The sequence below is a fragment of the Desmodus rotundus genome, chromosome 6 (assembly GCF_022682495.2).
Source record: "Desmodus rotundus isolate HL8 chromosome 6, HLdesRot8A.1, whole genome shotgun sequence".
NCBI lineage: Eukaryota > Metazoa > Chordata > Mammalia > Chiroptera > Phyllostomidae > Desmodus > Desmodus rotundus.
This window is the reverse complement of record NC_071392.1, coordinates 46,785,484-46,804,634: the sequence shown is the minus strand read 5'-3', so window position 1 is coordinate 46,804,634 and position 19,151 is coordinate 46,785,484. Positions and strand designations below refer to the sequence as shown.

General features: G+C 40.3%; 2 pseudogenes; one reads left to right on the top strand and one right to left on the bottom strand.

Annotated features, from left to right (window-relative positions):
• Positions 1 to 6,637: 6,637 nt before the first annotated feature.
• LOC112302341 (SNRPN upstream reading frame protein-like) lies at positions 6,638 to 7,142 on the bottom strand (annotated as a pseudogene).
• On the top strand, positions 7,141 to 15,558 carry LOC112302347 (ubiquitin-ribosomal protein eS31 fusion protein-like; annotated as a pseudogene).
• The last annotated feature ends 3,593 nt before the right edge of the window (positions 15,559 to 19,151 follow it).

The following is a 19,151-nucleotide window of genomic DNA, read 5'->3' as shown; positions in this document are numbered from 1 at the left end:
TTAACCTTCAAAAATGGCAGTACTAAATTAAAAGTTTTAATGCAATGGTTTTGTCCATGTGTCCTTTTTAGTAGTTCCTGAAAACCCATGGACAAAACCAAGGGGGAGAGTGGAAGCAAGGGAGGGAGGTGGGTTTGGCTGGGGTGGGGGGGAGTGGTGGGGGAAAAAATGCAGACAACTGTAATTGAACAAAATTTTTAAAGTTTTAATGCAGTGGAATCACAAGTTATACTTTTTTTTATTTGACTAAAAAAGTTGATCAGACATAATACAGTTTAAGATGATGGACTCTTCAGTGAGGTGTTAGCATTTTATAAAGTAATTATCAAAGCTATAATAGATTTAAAAATTGGTCATCAGTGCATGTATGTTCCATGGGCAGAACTCACCAAATTTCAAAATAAGGCTATTGTACTCTTACCATGTTTACCAAAATGAGAATATACTTCATGGGTCTTTAGTAAGTAGGTGTACATATTTTACAATTTCACAGAAGAGTTTGCATTGCAAAAATACCCTATGTTCTCAAAATCCCATGTAGTTAATCTTTTAAATTTTAAAATGTACAGTACATACCGTTCCTCATAAGTTTTTGTATCTCACTTTCAATTGGCCAGTCTTTCTAAAAATTTCTTTAGGTCTCTTAGGCAGAACAATTTAGCAATTGTGGGCAATATACAAATTCAGTACATTTATTGGTTATATTTTTCAGAGGAAGGGGGAGAAATGTCGATTTGTTCGTTCTTAAGCATTCATTGGTTGCTTCTTGTATGTGCCCTGGCCGGAGATTGAACTGCAGCCCTGGTGTATAGGATGACACTAACCAACTGAGGTACCTGGCCAGGGCAAGTACTGTATTTTGCCACGTATAATACGCAGTTTTTGCCCAAATTTTTAAGGGAAAAATAAGGATGTGCGTTATACGTGGATATAATGATTACACACTATGTGTCCAGTAATCCTGCGTATAATGAACACAGAACATGGGTGTGCATTATACACGGCAGAATACAGTATATTTTTATACTTTTTAGGGAGTGGCAAATAGATTCATGCTATGTTCTACCATGTGACACTGATTCTTGGTGCAAGGTCCCACTAGGTATAGTACAGATAGTAACAGGAACTCTGTAGCTGCCTGTCAACAGGGTCACATAGCTATAGGCAGCTTCTAACATCTTTGGGAAATATCTCGATTTGACCACCAGGTATTTGGCAAGGTGTGACTGAGTACAGGTTTTTTGTTTTTGTTTTTAACCATTTGATTGAGGTCCTGTGCCTGCAAAGGCTCTACGTGCCAACTCCAGTGCTTTTTCCTCAGCCTAGGTCCTTAGTCAACATTAAACAAGGTAATATGAGAATTCAAGTTTTAATCAAGAACATGGAGAGAACTTTAAACTTGTTTAATAAGTTCGGACTGTATTATCTCTGAGCCTGAACACCTTTACTAACATAAAACATTTGTAAAACAGGGTTTTCTCCACTCTGCACATTTCACTTGATTATGTTGCAACTGACCTTTATAATACAACAGAACTTCAAGAATTCCAAGCAAATTTGTGCTTTTGCACTAATTAGTTTGGTGGCTGTCATCCCTCCATAGATATTTTCTATCTGATTCTACAAAGTCTGCAAGTTGCCAGGATAACCTGGGACCACCCAGAGAAAGCTTGATGTATTTGTCTTCCAGGCAGTGGTTCTTAAAATATGGGTCCTGGGTCAAAATGCATTAGAATTACTTACGGTACCTGTTTATTAGAGTGCAGATTCTTGACAAACCTACCAAGTTAAAAATCAGTATGAGTTAACTATTACCAAATGTTTGTTTTTTAAGATACTGAAACTGCAGTGAAGACATTGTCTCTGCATTTAAAATATTAGGAGACATGATATCATAATAGTAGACTCCTCATTTATGGGATATTTTATGAAATCCAGGTCAGTATTTTTAAATTGATTTTAGAGGGGGCTGGGGATGGGAGAGACAGACATATCAATTTGTTGTTTCACCTACTTATGCATTCTTTGTTTGATCTTGTGTGTGCCCTGACCAGAGATGGAACCTGTAACCTTGGAGTATCAGGAGATTATTTGAATCTGGATTTTTTTTTTTTTAAAGGGAGCTGTGAATTTACAAGGCAATCCTACAGGGAAAGGAAGAGAAGAAAACTATTTTGGGTTGTATACAAAATTGCATCACACCTGAGATTTGATAGTCACTCTATTTCTTTCAAACAGGAAAACTACATGATTAAAGGCAACCATATAAGAAAAATATTTAATTGTAGGGGGTCAGAGAATAATGCCTTTTTCAAAGATTAATTTTAGGGGAGGGGACTCACATGGTCAAATAAAGTAACAAAATTTTTATCAAAGTTACCTATTTGTGTAATGGTAACAAAAACTAATAATGCTACCCAAATGACCATTTGTTGATAGGCTTAAAAAAAATTTTTTTTAAGTTACATTAGTATCCTGTGAACCCAACCAGCCAACCCCCTTGACTAGGGGATTCTTTGTACAAAAGGAATACACCTTTAAAACACCAAAGTGTGGACAAGATAGTGACTGATCAGAATCCTTTTTCTGAAGGTTAATGGAACCAAATTATTTGCAATAAAGAACCAATATCTGATTCCTAGTAGAAGATGGAAAATGTGGATAGATAACATGACAGCCTAATTTCTGGAGTAGACCTTGGAAATAGGACTGCTTCTGAAAATGAGTGTACCTTTTCCCAGGACACACTTTACTGGCCAAGATAAACTGGTTGTTTAAAGCTCCCAGAAAATAAGTTTAAATGACCTTAATATGACTGACTTATAGAGATGCTTCCCTCACCCCTAAAAACACAGATGCTTTAGTAGTAGTAGTGTTAGTATTGATTTTAGGGAGAGAGAGAAACACTGATTTTTTTGTTCCACTTATTTATGCATTCATTGGTTGCTGCTTCTATGTGCCCTGATAGGGATGGAACCGCTCAGCTCTAACCACCTGAGCTACCCTTTGTATGATGGATCTTTTGACAGCCCCGGGCATAAAGCCTGCAAATCCCTGTCAGGATGTTTTAAACATGTATTTTATACTATATACACAAGTGAATTCTATCAATGGACTACTAGTTAGAAATCCCTTGCTAAGTGTTAAAGTTTAAGAGAAGGCTCAGTGATGAGGCCTGTAACTAATGGCACCCTGTGCAGCTTGGGGTTATGTTTTGTCAGTTCTAGATTCCAGTTAGAATGACCCGTTATGTCAACTGACCTTGGGGAAACTTGCTCCCTTAAGACTGCGGTAGGAAGCCACACCGAGTAATCTTAACCTAGTAAGAAACACTAAGAAAACTTAAGTCTTCTTCAAACAATCTGGCCAATTCAGAGGAGAGTTTTAACCTTTTGTGGAAATTGGCACTTTTAGTGTCTATGAAATGTCAAAACCACGGTCACAACCAAGAATCCATTAAAGACCCACCGACCATTTTACACTTAAGAAGAAACCTGCTTGTTGCGATCTCCCTCGTGCTCTGGTGGTGCCCTTGTGAACTCTACCAAGCCTTCCAAACACTCGCTCCCCGTCTGGAAATGTGCGCTGGGGAGGTTGCGCAACAGATGCAAACTTGCGGCTTGGCGAGCGGAGGCCTAGCGCTTCCCCATTAGGGGAGCAGGCTGGCTAGCGCGGGGAAGGGTGTAGCCCGGGCCACTTCCGGCGTCACTAGGGGTGCCCGCCCTCCCTGTTGGGTGGGGCAGGCAGACCCAGTCCGGCCGAGGCAAGAAAGTGGCATCGCACTCCAGAGGCTGGGAGACCCTGAGGCCGATCCTGCCGGGCTTTCTGCGGCCAGGAATACAGTGGGGTCAGAAGAGGGCAAAGAGGGGCCCGGAGAGAAGCGCCAGCTGCAGCATCTCTAGGGGAGCCCCAGAAACGCACTTCTCCCGCGGCGGCGCTCCAGGGCGTTGCGGGAGATCCTCTGCCGGGCCCACTTCCGCCCAGCACTTCCTGCGGCTCCAGGGCCCCGGGCTTTAGTACCTTCGGTATTTAGGGTCTTACATAACTCCATTTTATCCCACCGTCTCCTTGTTTCCTCGCAAAACAGTACACCACTTTCAACTTCCTCCGGCCGTGAGGAGGAAGTTGACTCGGAGCCTGGCGCAGCCGCCATCTTCGCAAATTGCTGGAAGTGGCCAGTGTGTCAATGTCCTGTGTGCGTGGAAAAAATGATTGAATGATTGTTCGGTATTCGTGGCGCTCTGCTAGAGGAAGCAGGAGCAATGATGGCCTGCCGTGAGACTGACCTGTATTTCAATTCTGACTCCACCCCTTAACAACTTTGTGTAAATTGAAAAAGTTCATCTCTCTTGAGCCTCTTTGTTAATGTATCAAATGACTGGTATGCATGCAAAGCCCTTAGAAAAAAATACTTGGTGTAGAGTAGTATCTGGCATAAAGGTTAAATAAAAATAAAGGAAAAGCCACGTGGATTTATTGAGCACCTATGTGTTGGGTATGTAAAGTGTTTTTGATTCTGTCCCCGTGGAAATGGCCTCCCACCTTAAATGAGCTGGTGTTTATCTGATGTCTCTTGAGCAAGTTTGCCATTTCCCAGGCTCTAGTTCCTAAGGAATTTTATGCTTTTATTGAACTTGAGTCACCCCTTTTTTGCATAGCTTTGTACTGGATGAGTATTCTGGTGGGATGGTGGGCAACTTTTAACTTCCGTGCGATTTTATTTCACAAGGAATGAAAGGTAGACTAGCCTCTTCCCAAGTTCATTTTAGGTTGGTGCCTGACAGGAGACTATAATGCTTGCTTGCCCCGTACAGTTTGGAACCAAGTAAAGGGGTAGAGACAGATCTTATAAAAGAGTGCATGGAAGAGGTGTTAGATTTTTTAAAAATTTTGTTTATAGAGAGAGGAGAAGAGAGGGAGAAAGAGCAGGAGAGAAGAAGCATGCCAGAGAGAAACATCCACGGGTTGCCTCTCCCACGTACCACAACTGGGAACTGAGCCACAACCCAGGTATGTGCTCTCACGGGAAATCTAACCTGTGACCCATCACTTTGGTGAACACTGCCCAACCAACTGAGCCACACCCATGAGGGCTGGAATTTTTATTTTAGTTGCACCAATGACTGTAGTACTTGTCAGTGCTTCTTGTGATAATTTATAAGGGAATGATAAACATACCACGAAAGAGATTATCGTCTATCCAAAAATGGACAAATTCCAAACTCAGAACGAACTCATTCATGACCACTGAGTCTTGTGATGTTGAAGAATAATTAGAACTTTTTCCTTTCCAGACTGAGTTGTTATCCTAAATTGGTTGGTTTGTGCAATCCCTGGAGGACTTCTTGCGCCTTCAGACGCTAACTGAAACTGAATGATACCATCAAACACAATTCCCACTGTGCAGTGGAATCTGATCCCAACTAATCTGGAGTTTCCTTATAAAATTTAGAGTTACCTGTATAAGTTGTTGCCTCTTGAATATAAGGTTGAGAATAGGGTATTTATTCTTTTTCATTTTAAACTCTTGGATGTGGGTCTTTTCTTTTAAAAATATATGTATATTTCATTTTGCTAAATAAATTTTAAAAGATGAACTATATCTCAGTGCAATTTTTTAAAATTTATTTTTACCCAGGTTATCCTACCCCTAACAGCTTACTCTACCCTTTCCCTTTGCCACTCAGCAGGCAGAGCCAAGAGAAATTAAACACCAACCTGAAATTTTCTTTGAATAACACTCAAGGAGAAACTAATTATGAATTGCTCAATATAAAGCATGAGGTTCTCTTTTTTTAATTGAGAGGGTAGAAATATAGCCTCTTAATTATAAACCGCGTCATAATATTTTTGGGAGGGCCCTTTGGCTTGAATCCATTACTAATTATATGTCATATCACTGTGGGAACTGCATTATGAAAACAGTTTAAAGTCACAGGCTGTGTATTTGGCGCCCTCTAGTGTATTGTTTTTAAATGACAAGCGTACTAGATCTTGCAGCTGTTAACAAGAGGATAAAATATAAATTTCAGTCCATCTTCCCAGTGTGATTGATCTTGCTTCTTTTCATGACACCCAAAGAGACTCTTCTCTGCACCTGCCCATGATACGAGACTGTGAACTTAAACTAGTTCCTAAGTCTCTAAGCTTCGGTTTCCTCATGTGTAAAATGAGGAGAGTAAATATGTGAACTGTATAGGGTTCCTCTTAGGACTAAATAAGCTAATTAATGCATATAATGTGGATGCCCTGCACATAGTAGGATCTCAATAATTGCTAACTTTTTTGTGTATATATATAGATCCAGTAAATATTAACCATGGTTGAAGACAGTAATCAATCTTGACTTGAGTGGCATACATACTCTGCTATTTGGGGAATGTGAAGAATGTTAAAGAGTAACTGAAAAAAATAAATAAAAGCCTAGGTATGATTCTAGTCTGGTTCCATTTTATTGAGTCAACTCATGCCAATTCTGAAGTCTAGAAGCATGTTAAATTTCTATGCATTCTTCGTAGTGTCTAGAATTACATGTCCTTAACTACTTGTCTTATTTTTTTTCATGGATAACATCTTTATTACATTGTCAGCTGGATTTTTGTTTGAAATCCTCTACCTGGGATTTTTCAAGACGGCTTTAACCACCTCTTGGCGTCTCAGCTAGGAATGCCTTCCTCAGCTCTACCTTAAAGTTCACTACAGTTAGTTGCTGCTGCTGAGATCACCTAGGGTACAGCTGATACTCTTTGTTGCTCAGGAAGGCTGTCCTCCTTCATTTGACCTCAACTTTCATTTCTGGTACCTGCTGTTCTGTAATCCATCTCAAGTTTAAGGGGTCCCTGGACCACTGTATTGCACTGCTGGTCACTCCTCAAACCACCTCAGGCGTCTCCAGCAGCTGCTCCACTCTGCCCTACTTGTCTTAATTTTAATGTTCAAGGTAAATGGTTATATGGTAAATCTCAGAAAATATAGAAGATGCAAAATTCTAGAAAGGGAAAATAATCTAAAAATTTGAAGATTTGGATTCAAACTTATGTTTTTTAAGCCTGAGGGTCCACATTCTTTTTTCTGAATTAGAGTAGTTTCTCCACAGGTGTGGGTAGTATTTGTCTTACCAGTGTACAGTGTGAAAGCAGCATGATTGGCTCTGTGGAGCCCAAGTGAGTCAGGATTTACAGATCAATGCGATTAGTAAATTCCAGAGTTCTCATCCATTCTCACTTAACTCCAGCATTGTTTAGGCTATACAGGTAAAATTTATTTTCTCTGATATATTTTAAAGAGAGATCTTCTTGTCTAGATATTCTAGGAGAACATCCTGCATTGACAGACATGGACTTTGATGCTTAACATTTCTAGCTCCTGGGCTCCCCAAGAACCCAATTACCTGAAGAAAGCATTGGGTACTTCTGATCCCTGAGTCTCTCTGGAGTCTTTGGTTGGTCCTGTATATAAAAATGTCCCGTGCTTATTTTTCCTATGCATAATATGTTAAATATTTCAATATATCTCTTTCCCTTTCACTCCCTCAGTGCTAAACCAGATGAGCAGTTTTCTCATAAACAGCTACCATATAACCATTTATTGAGCTTCTATTATATGCTTGGACACTATGCTAAGTATTTTACAAACATTATTTCTAACTCTCACAATCACAGTCCAGTAAGATAGAGGGTATTACCCCCTTTTGCCAGAGGAGAAAATTGCATTAGGTAACCAGGTAAGTATCAGAGCCAGACTTCCAACCTGAGTCATCCTCTAGAGCCCATGGCCTCAATAGCATCAGAAACACTTGCCAAAGAGAATTTTGACTTAAGCAGTTTCAGAAATGCAAAGAATCTTGCTATTCCCTTCAGGAACTAAGCCAGCAGTTCTGAGGTTTCCTCCTCTGCAAGAAAGTCCACCTATCTAGCCCTCTCACGTTATCTTGGCACCTTGCAGTTATCAAAGGCTGGCCTGTAGGGCATCTCATTTTCTCTCCCAGAAATATTTTTTGCACTCATCATCCACAGAACCTCCCAGCTGGGGCAGCAAGTTCTTTTCCGGCAAAAAATTACAGCTGTTATTTACTCCTTAGGGGATACACTGCAAAGCCCAAGCCTTACATCTGGGAACACTGAGATCTGTCTGTGCAAGCATGTAAAAGAAATCTTGATGGGGGAGGGTGTTCACATGCTGGCTATCCTGGTCACAGTGCACTGGTCAGTGAGCTCTCCCATTGGAAGCTGTGCCACAGAACCAAAGGCACAGTCTTGGCCACCAGAACTACATTCAGCAGTCCTTCCATCCGCTTGACCTTCCAAGCACGCGCTCATTCACTATGCCAACCATGGGATCTTTAAATGCTTTTCCCCTCTTTAAATCCCTCCCATCCCAAACTCAATTTTGTCCTTAAAAGCTTCTTTCAGGTTTACATCTTAACCTCATTGTAGGATCTCAGTGAATCCTACAGTGTGTGGGTGGAAGATTATAAGTCAGAGCTGAAGACACAGGCAATAGGGGAGGAGGCACCAAGAAGGGCCACAACTTGGAAACAAATGAACCTCTTTCATCCCAGTGGGATTTTTCTCGTTTTTCTAAAGCTTGCCGTTTCAGCAGAGCACTTGACCAGAAGCTATGGTTCCTGGAACTTTCAGAAAGAATAAGCACTAACAACAGAGTTGCCCATATGTGTGTCCTCTGTGTTTCAGCAAAATTTGGGGGCCTACAGAAGTTCTGTTATTTCAATGAGCCTCAGTTTCTCCCCTTTGCAAAATAGGTTTCACATTTGAAAAGCACCTTAATGCATAGAATCAACCATAATTTTCTTCATAATTGAGAAGTTTCACAAAACAACAGAAGGGTTCAATTTGAAAGATCTGACTATAAGAAAAATTAAACTTTATCAGTTCTCAATTGTCTGAATAAGTGGAGGTGATCAAGAGACAGAGAGTTCCAGTGGGACTTCAGGTTACTGTTCATTTACATTTGGTTTTATGACGCATTTTTAGTAATTAACATTTTTATATGGGTGTGTCTGGAGTTTTGGGAATTTACAACTGCTTACAGCAAATAACAAAGCTACTCAAAGATGAAGATGCTGACTGGGCTGGAATGCTGTCAAGTGACTTCCAACCTCTGGACTAACTCTGCCTACTGAGGACAGGAAACATAAAGGGCTTGGGCCTCAGACAGAGGAAGGTTTAAATCCTGATGCTGCTGAGTGACTTCAGATTCCTCATTTGAAAAATGAGAGAAATAAAGTAATATAAAGTACCTTGACTGTGGTATCAGAAAAGTGTGAGGGAATTCTCAGACATAACCATGAAATATATACAGCATTCAATCAGGTATTATTTTAATCTGGGAGGAGAATGTATGGGTTACAAATTTCCATGAGCATATCAGAGCTGCTAATTAACTTGGGTTAGGTGGGCTTCACCAACCTCTCTTTAAATTATTCTGGTTATAGATTATAAAGGGGCTTAGCATGAACCAGGAAGGTCGTAGACTAGAGTCTCTGGCAGGAATCTGGCCATGAGCAACTCGGCTCAGAAGGTAAACATATTTTGTGTTCCTAAGAGTCATCCAAAAACTCCAGAATTTCTATTAAGAAATTGCTACTCCTTGGTTTATTCTTAGTCATCTTAAGATGTCCTTTGTGTTAATACATGAATATTTATAATTCTCAATAATTTGTCTGAATTCATACTAAGTGCCAGATATGACCTGCAGTTAACCACATTGCCTGAGAGGTTAGATGGCCAAGAAGCCTCATTTGGGCATCCTTCCTACACAAAACCCTTGGCACCAGATGCATAAATTCTGAATTTGGTCTTGGGAAGGGGAGAATGGAAGAAGGGTTAGTCAGTGTCAAACAGAAAGAGCTCACATATAGCCCTGGCTGGTATAGCTCAGTGGGTTGAGTGTGGGCCTGTGAACCAAAGGGTCGCCAGTTCGATTCCATCAGGGCATATGCCTGAGCTGCAGGCCAGGTCCCTAATAGGGGTATGCAAGAGGCAACCATACATTGATGTTTCTCTCCCTCTTTCTCCTTCCCCTCCTCTCTCTCTGAAAAGAAATAAAATCTTAAAAATAAAAAAGGAAAGAGCTCAAGTATAATCTGAAAAATACTACATTAATTTCTGCAGTTTCTTCACCATCCCTATTACATAACATGTCCTAATAAAAGACTCACTCTTGATCACTGAAGTAGAATTGGGTCCTTGTACCCATAAAGAAAAGAAAGCTTGACTGACTAAATTGTATGTTTTTTCCAAAGAATACATTCGTTTTCAAGGTCAGGAAGTTGGACTGCTGTTCTACTAAATGGTTAGATTTGGTATTACTTAGAATATGGCTTCAACAACTACAAAAAGATACCAAAGATACAATGGCAATCTAGTGGTATCGGGGGCCCAGTTTCTTATTCTTGTGCTGTTACTTAATATCTTACTTCCATTTTATAGTCCAAGATAGCTGCTCCAGCTCCAACTCTCATACCTACATTCCAGCAGGAAGGAAGAAAGTGAAGACATTTTCTTTTAGGGCAACAATCCAGATGTTGAATCATCTAGGATCAGAGCTGCTAGGGAGGCTAGGAAACTGGATGAATGTGTGTCCAGCTAGAAATTCTATTATATAAGAAGATAGCCAACTGGAGGACAGCTAGAAGTTTCCACCACGATTCCCTTCCTGTGGTTTTCCACTCCAAACCTACTTAATACTCCAAAGTGCTGACTTCGAAGCCCACTGAATTCCTCATGTACAGAAAATGTTTACAACTAGAGGCAGATTTACCCCCTCCATTATTTGGATAGCAAAAAATACAAATCCATAAGAACTTAAGAATCTGTATCCTGAGACTCCATTCCCGAGTGCTAATGATGTTAGGATTTTGATATTTTTCCTTTAGACTCATCTAATAAAATTGTAGACATAATACAGAATTCCGAAGTGGTAATTTATATTACCTGATGGTGGTGATGATATATTGTGTGGGGTGAGGTAGGAAGGCAATTTTAAAGCTAACCTATCATATAGTTGAAAGAAAATCGATATTGACAGATTTGGATTTGGGTTCCACTTTTTTTTTTTTACGATGTTACATGTCAAATTTATTTTTACCACTGAAAATAAAAAAGAATATTAATTTTGTTATTGTTGGCACTATTACAGATGTCTCACTCCACCCAGTGCCACCCGCCTTCCCCACCTTAACTACATTGTTGTCTGTGTTCATGGACTAAGCATATATGTTCTTTGGCTAATCTCTTCCAGTCCCCCCACTGCCCTCCCCTCTGAGATCTGTCAGTCTGTTCCATGTATCCATGTCTCTGGTTCTACTTTGTGAGTTTATTTTGTTCATTAGATTCCACATATGAGTGAGATCACATGGTTTTGTCGAAAGACCGGCTTATTTTGCTTAGCATAATGTTCTCTAAGTCCTAGTTCCACATCTTAATTGACCCCTGTGTGACCCCAGCATGTAACAGATTCTTAGTGTATCCGTTTGTCTACCATAAAGTGGCAATTAATTACATTTTATTTTCTCAATCCTCATGATAAGACAGTTATGAAAATCAAGTATTCCATCTTGTATTCCTTCAAGTACTCTTGGGTGCCTTCTCTGTGGCAGGCATTAAGAACACAGACATGTTCCCTGTTTCCATGGAGTGGAATCTAATGGGTGATGCATATCAAAACGTTTTGAGGAATATCAGCTAGGATACACATGTCAAGGGTTACTATCAAAAAGTTCTTGGCCCTTTAGATCTCTTTGCCAAGGCCAGAGTGGGAGAAGAGGTAGGAGATAATATGGTCAGATGGGAGGATGTGGTCTGGCCTGGTCAGGCTGCCATTTTACTCTCCCCCCCTCCCCTCCAAACTGAATCAGCCCTAACTCTACTACTATACTAATCAGCATGTTCTGGTTTTATCTAGTCTCTTCTATTTGCCCCACCCTGTGACAGGGGAGTAGGAAAATAGAGATTTGCAGAAGTCAGTAAAGACGAATGTCAGAAGGTAGAGTTCCATTTCTAAATCCAAGAAAAACTTCCTGTTTTGTTAAGACTGTTCTTAGGAGCGGAAACTAGTTTACTCAAATGAAAACCACAGTGAATAATTTCACTAATTTGTACCGTACATTTAGCAAGCCTAAAATCCCAAGAGAAGGTTGGTGAATAAGAAAAGAAACCATCAGGAGGGAACTGTCACATATCAAACCCCAACTGCCCAGTGCTCTTCATCACTCCCTCAATCACCACACCCTGAAGGAACAGTGGCAACTTATAGAGTGAGTTGCATAACTTTGGTGGCACATGACACAGAGGCAACCAGGCAAAGCCTCAGTGGCTTGTGTATTCAAGGACTGCATAACTCAGATTGCTCCTCTTGTTTCTAGATGGTGTTTCCTTTTTTATAAAAAAACAAATCTAGAAAAGCAGTTGTATTAGCCCAGACTATGCTGCAGTAACAAATTAAACCAAAGTTTAATTTGTGTTAAAGGCTTAACACAAAGTTTATTCTTACTTCCATTTTGTGACCACTGCAGGTTGGTTGTGGAGTAGGAGGTGGAGACAAGGGAATCCTGTTCAAGAACCCTGGTTATTAGAGGCTCTGACATCCTGACATCTTAGGCCTCCACCATCCTGGCAGTAAAGGAAGAGAATGCATGGAGGATTCATACCTGTTTATCTACACATCAGCTTGGAAGTGACCATGTTCACTTCTGTTCAGTGGTTGGTTAGAACAAGCTACAGAGGGCCTGGGAGTAATGGAGAAGTATATAAATGTTTGGTGAGCAATAAATGCCTCAGCCATACCAGCACTTTAATGCTAAGTGCATATTATGACAGGTAACAGCAGCTCAGAATCCCAGACCATGAAAAGATCATTTGAATTCAGATCTGAGATGTCCCATCTAAGGGTCTTTCTTACCAATTTCCTGAGTGTCTAATAGGCAGCACCTCTCAGGTCAAAAATGGCCCACCCCATTTAAGGTGGATTCTACATAAGGGTTTTCCCAACCCCATAATTTACTTATTTACCTCATGAGCTACTTCACAGAAACTGGCCTCTCAACATGGCCTCACAATTTGTTGCTGGGGAACTGACATATCTTGGTGTTCCTGGAAGCATAGATCAATCAGTCATTGGAATCAAAGCTCAGTTCTTAAAAATTATAGAATTTTAAGCTGTTTACATTCAATTCTATATAATGACAACATAAAACTGGAGGATTGTTCTCTGAAGGACTGTTGACCAAAAGTGTTCAAAATATGATTCACACCTCCTCTTGCAGATGACTCATGTTCAGTGTGCTTCTGCCAAGGGAGGATGCTCTTTATTCACCATCATTAGTAAATATACATACAGCCCATGCAGGGAAGATGGAGTTCTCTGGAATGAACTTGTAAACCCTTGCCAGGAGGCAAGAAAGGGTCACTTTCAAAGAGACAGTTTTTCTGGTCTTGATACTCTGCCTTCCCCCTTGCTCCGGGACATTGTGCCATTGAAAAAGGCAAGAGAGAGAAGCAAGAGAAATATAGCTCAATTCAGGCAGACTGACTTCACAGGGCGGTTTCTCAGTCATTTTGTTTTACTTGGCCTGCTTTGGAGCTGTTTGGGGACATATGAGGTTCTCTAACCACAAGGCCCTTTCCAGACCTGATTTCCCCTTGGAATGACACATTATCCTCCCTCTAAATGTAGCAATTGTAAATTCCTGCCTGGGGAGCAGCAATTGCTTTGAATTACACACTATCTGAATAAATCAGTGTGAGATTAACAAAGCTTTATTGTTCTGCAATCCTTTACTGAAACTTACTATAGTAATTCCTACTGACATTATATTTCCCTGCCTAGCATTTGACTATTCAAAGGAACACTTTTTCTACACTTTAATTGGTCATTTTTAGCTGTATGTTATAAAAACAGTTTTACCATGTTACCAACACTGAACAGGAAGAAATACTATCAGATTTTTTCAGTTTACTTTTTTTCAGTTTACTTTTTTCTCTCCCTTTCCTGCTTTTTGATCTCTCCAGTAATTCCACATCTTAAAAATGTCTCCAATTGTGGTGCCCAAAATATTACTTCATGACTGCTCAATACACATGCAAGTACACACAATTTAGGATTTTCTCCTTAATAATATTTTATATTCTATTTTTAAAATGGACCTCAGGAGCACAGAATAAAATCAGTTATAATCCCTGGGTTGTGCCACAACTTTCATTGTTGGTTTGGAAATGCTATTTTAAACATGTTTTTATGACAATGCAAGGAAACAATTTAAATTAACTTTACTCAGTTTTTAAAAAATTTCTTTCTCATTCATTTTTTAATCATTTTCAAGTAAAATTCAAATCCAAGAATAAATCTATCAATATTTGTTTCCTAACCAAAATTATTTCTAATTGAATCAAGAGGGAATCTCTTTATAATGACAAAGTCTAAAGGTAGCACTAAAAAAAAACCTTGAGAGCAACACATTGTTTACCAATTGAATAGGCCTTTATAAAAGCTTCTGATTCAGTGGGCCTGCACAGTGATCTTCTTTTCCTATGCGCCATCTGTGGTGCAACTGCCACCAAGACGCCGATTTTCATGAAAACCCTTACACAGGCAAGACCATCACTCTTGAGGCTGAACCCTAGGATACAATAGAAAATGTAAAGGCTAAGATCCAGGATAAGGAAGGAATTTCTTCTGATCAACAAAGACTGATCTTTGCTAGTAAGCAACTGGAAGATGGATGCACTTTGACTATAACATTCAAAAAGAGTTTACTTGTCATCTTGTATTAGTCTTCATGGTGGTGCTAAGAAAAGGAGGAAACTTACTGTAATGGGGGATGAACACACTATAACTACCCATATAAATCTTAGTAAATATTAAATCCAGCTTGTTATTCTAACCTGATCTTTTTTCTCTCAAAACTAAAACTTGCATGTTAAAAGTTTTATAGTATACTTTACTACAATCAGCAGTTTCAATTCCTGTGTGAACCTAAGGGACAGCCTGACCTCAGGGCCCCCAGTCACAGGAATTCAACCGGATAGCCAACTCAAGGTTGCTGACCATGAAAGTCGATTTCGGGACCAGCAAAGACACTGCCAGTGTGTCTCCAGCCCATCCCCTGATCTCTTTGTTCTGCTTCCCCTCTCCCTCCTTATAAAAACCTCTACCTGCACTGAGATGTTAAGATGGGCTTTCACACAGGAGTCCTTGACCCCATCCTCTCAGGTGGCTGGCACTTGAATAAACCTCTTTTCTTATCACCATCACCTGTCTCACAAGTTTGGCTTTTGTTGCAGCAAGCCACTGAAACTGGGTTCGGTTACTTTACAACACTCCCCAAAAGAATAAGCATAAGAGAAAAACGGTTAAGTTGGCTGTCCTGAAATACTACAAAGTGAATGAGAATGGCAAATTCAGTTGCCTTTGTTGGGAATGCCCTTCAGATGAATCTGGTGCTGGAGTTTTTATGGACAGTCACTTTAACAGACATTATTGTATTGCTGTGGCAAATGTTGTCTGACCTATGGCTTCATCAAACTGGAAGACCAGTAATTGTATGTGGGTTAATAAAAGACATAAATGGAAAAAAAAAGCTTCTGATTCAGCAAATGTGAAACAATAAATTAGAGCTATAATGAAGTCTTTTCCAGCTGTTTTTAAGCCACTTAAATCTAATAAAGATCATGAAGACACAAAGCTAACTTTAAGCCAAAATAAGCAGTGAGGACGTTTTGTATTCTATTATACAAAGGTCAGGAAATTAAATCTATACACTGCTGACTGAAAATATAAGTTATAATTATTTATATAAAACTTTAGGCCCACATAACTATCACTCCAAAAAAACAACAGTTTAATAGCACAATGTTTTTAAAACAGGCTTTGATGAAATCCACAAAGAAACCATCTTTACCCATTTGTCTCAAACCATCTCTTCATATCTTGTACCTAAGTTAAATTTTTGTGCCAGAGGGAGTTAGAAGATATTTTAGATATAGTTTTACTATAAGAAGTAAGATAAATTATTTCCTAAGAATCATTGTTCAAGACGATCATGAACTCAGCTAAAAAACAAAACAAAACAAAACAACGAAGGTCTATAATCCACACTGAAAAGATTTTAATCTATAAAGGCATGAGCTGGATTCTCCCATTTTCAAACCAGAGACTTCTTTAAAGCATTCCCTCTTACAAAAAAATAAAAAGAAATGGCTGTTGCTGCTGTTAATAATTTTATTAGCAAGGAGATGAGATAAAACTTTAGGAAACTTGTTTCAAAGCTGAGGTATAGATGAAACCCTGTGGCACACAACTGAAATGGACCTTATATAGAGACACTTGGCTCACACCATAAACAAGAAGGCTCAGTAAGCTCTCAACAAAGCTAGGACCAAAAATGTGATTTGTAGAGGAGCAATAAATAGTTTGAACTGTACCATAAAGAATGTTAAAGTAAATTAAGATATCAAAATTACTACAACTAAACTACAGAACAACCATCATTCAGAACCACCTGAAATCTGGCTGAATAGAAATCCTACAACTAGGGAATTAAAGGAGAAGCCACATCGAGACTGGTAGGCGGGGCTGAGGCACGAAATGGGCTGGTCCCATACCCACAGTTGACAGATAATAATCTGGAAGTATATCTTTTCTACAAGGATACCCCTTAAGGAACTAAGGGTCTCAGCCCTATACCAAGACCCCTAGCCCAGGTTCCACAGCCAGGAAGACAAGTCCCTCTAACTTCTGGCTGTAAAAACCAGCAGGGATTGAGTCTGAGGGAGAGGAAGGCCTCCTGGAGTCCCAGGCAGGTCCACTTAAAGGGCCCACACACAGACTTATTCAAAGTCCCTCTGAGCACCAGCACTGCGGTAGTAGATTGAAAGGTACATGGAAAGGAACTGAATTGTCTGGCATCAGGGTGAGTGTTGGGAGTGGGCGACAGCTTTCTCCCAGACAGAAGTGCTGACAGAAGTCATTGTTCCTTTAATGAACCCTCCCCCAAGAAAGACGTCAGGTGGGCACCATATCTGCGACTCCATTGACCTGGCTCACGCTGTTTCCCCTTCCCTGGTGATTCACTGAGGCCCTGCCCCAACCAATTTCAGGCCCAGCCAAACTGTTTCCAGTGGATTTTCCATATGAATAGCTTATCTTGCCTCATGCTTCAGATATTCCTAGAATCTCTCAATCAAGCAGCATCTGGCCTCAGCATGCCCCATACCTCTCGCTAAGTTGCCTTAGACCCAGCAATAGTAGCATCTGGCCTTGGTTCACAGCTTGGCCTTGCCTGGGCACCTCGAAGCCTAGCAAAAGTAGCAGTCATCTGCAAATCACTTTGTAGCTCCTGCCAGGTGGCCCTGGGCAGAACACAAGTGGCGGCTGACCTTAGCCTACACCTCCCAGGAGCCTCCAGAGCTAGCACACCCAGTGGACAGCTTCACATCATGTTGAAGCATCACCACCCAAACATGTGTGCAAGTGATACACTCCAGGGGTGGACTCAATGGATACCAGAGCCCCACTGAAATAAGCCCTGCCCTGTGGAGTGAGCCCCTGCACAGCTGATCCTCCACAGTAGTTGCAGCAAGTCCTTGCTGCAGATTGGCCTGGGGGGGTAAATCACTCCCATTGATGTGACAACAGCAATAAAAATTCAACTACAAAAGGAGGGTGTACAGAGTATATACAGGGGTGGAGGGGGTTCATCATGAGTGCCTGGATTAGGTGATCAAAGAGGCTGTGCCACTGAACCTTACAGAACACCTACTTCATTAGGGCACTCCACCAAGCCCATAAGATATAACAGCTCTACCTAATACATACAAACAAACACAGGGAGGCTATCAAAATGAGGAGTCAAAGAAACATGAAAGAATACATTAAAACTCCAGAAAAAGAACTAAACAAAATGGAGACACAAAATCTACTAGATGCAGAGTTCAAAACACTTGTTATGGTCCTAGCTTGTGTGGCTCAGTGGACTGAGTGCCAGCCTGCAAACCAAAGGGTCACCGGTTCAATTCCCAGTTAGGGCACATGCCTGGGTCGTGGGCCAGGTCCCCAGTTGGGGGAGTGCAAGAGGCAAATACACATTGATGTTTCTCTCCCTCCTCTGTTCTCTAAAAATAAATAAATAAATAAAAATATTTTAAAAAATTAAAAAAAAACACTGGTTATAAATATGCTCAATGAATTTAGTGAGTAAGGATGCTCAATGAATTTAGTGAGAACGTAACATAACATACAACCTCAACAACATAAAGAAGAAGCCATCCAAAATGAAGAATACACTAACTGAAATGAAGAATAATTTATAGGGAATCAACAGTAGAGTGGATGAAGCCAAGAATCAAATCAGTAGCCCTGGCTGGTGTGGCTCAGTGGATTGAGTGCCAGCTTGTGAACCAAAGGGTTGCTGGTTTGATTCCCAGTCAGGGCTCATGCCTGGGTTGCAGGCCAGGTCCCCAGTAGGGGGTGTGTGAGAGGCAACCACACATTGAGGTTTCTCTCCTTCTCTTTTTCCTTCCCTTCCCCTGTATCTAAAGTAAATAAATAAAATCTTAAAAAAAAAAATCAAATCAGCAATTTGGAATATAAGAAAGCAGAAAACACCCAAAAGAACAGTAAAAAGAAAATAGAATCCCCCCAAAATGAAGATAATGTAAGGAGAAAGGAGCCTCTGGGACAATTTCAGGCATACCAACATTCACATCATGGGGGTGCCAGAAGTGGAAAAGAGACAGCAAGAAATTGAAAACCTATTTGAAAAAATAATGGGAGAAACTTCCCTCACTTGGTGAAGTAAATAGACATACAAGTCCAGGAAGTGTAGAAAGATCCAGACAAGATGAACCCAAGGAGGCCCACACCAAGGCACATCACAATTAAAATGCAAAAGGTTAAAGACAAAGAGAGAATCTTAAAAGCAGCAAGAGAAAAGCAGTTAGTTACCTGCAAGAGAGCTCCCATAAGACTGTCAGCTGACTTCTCAAAAGAAACTTTGCAGGCTGGAAGGGATTGGGAAGAAATATTCAGTCATGAAAAGCAAGGATCTCCAACCAAGATTGTTCTACCCAGCAAAGCTATCATTTAGAATTGAAGGACAGATAAAGAACTTCTCAGACAAGAAAAAGCTAAAG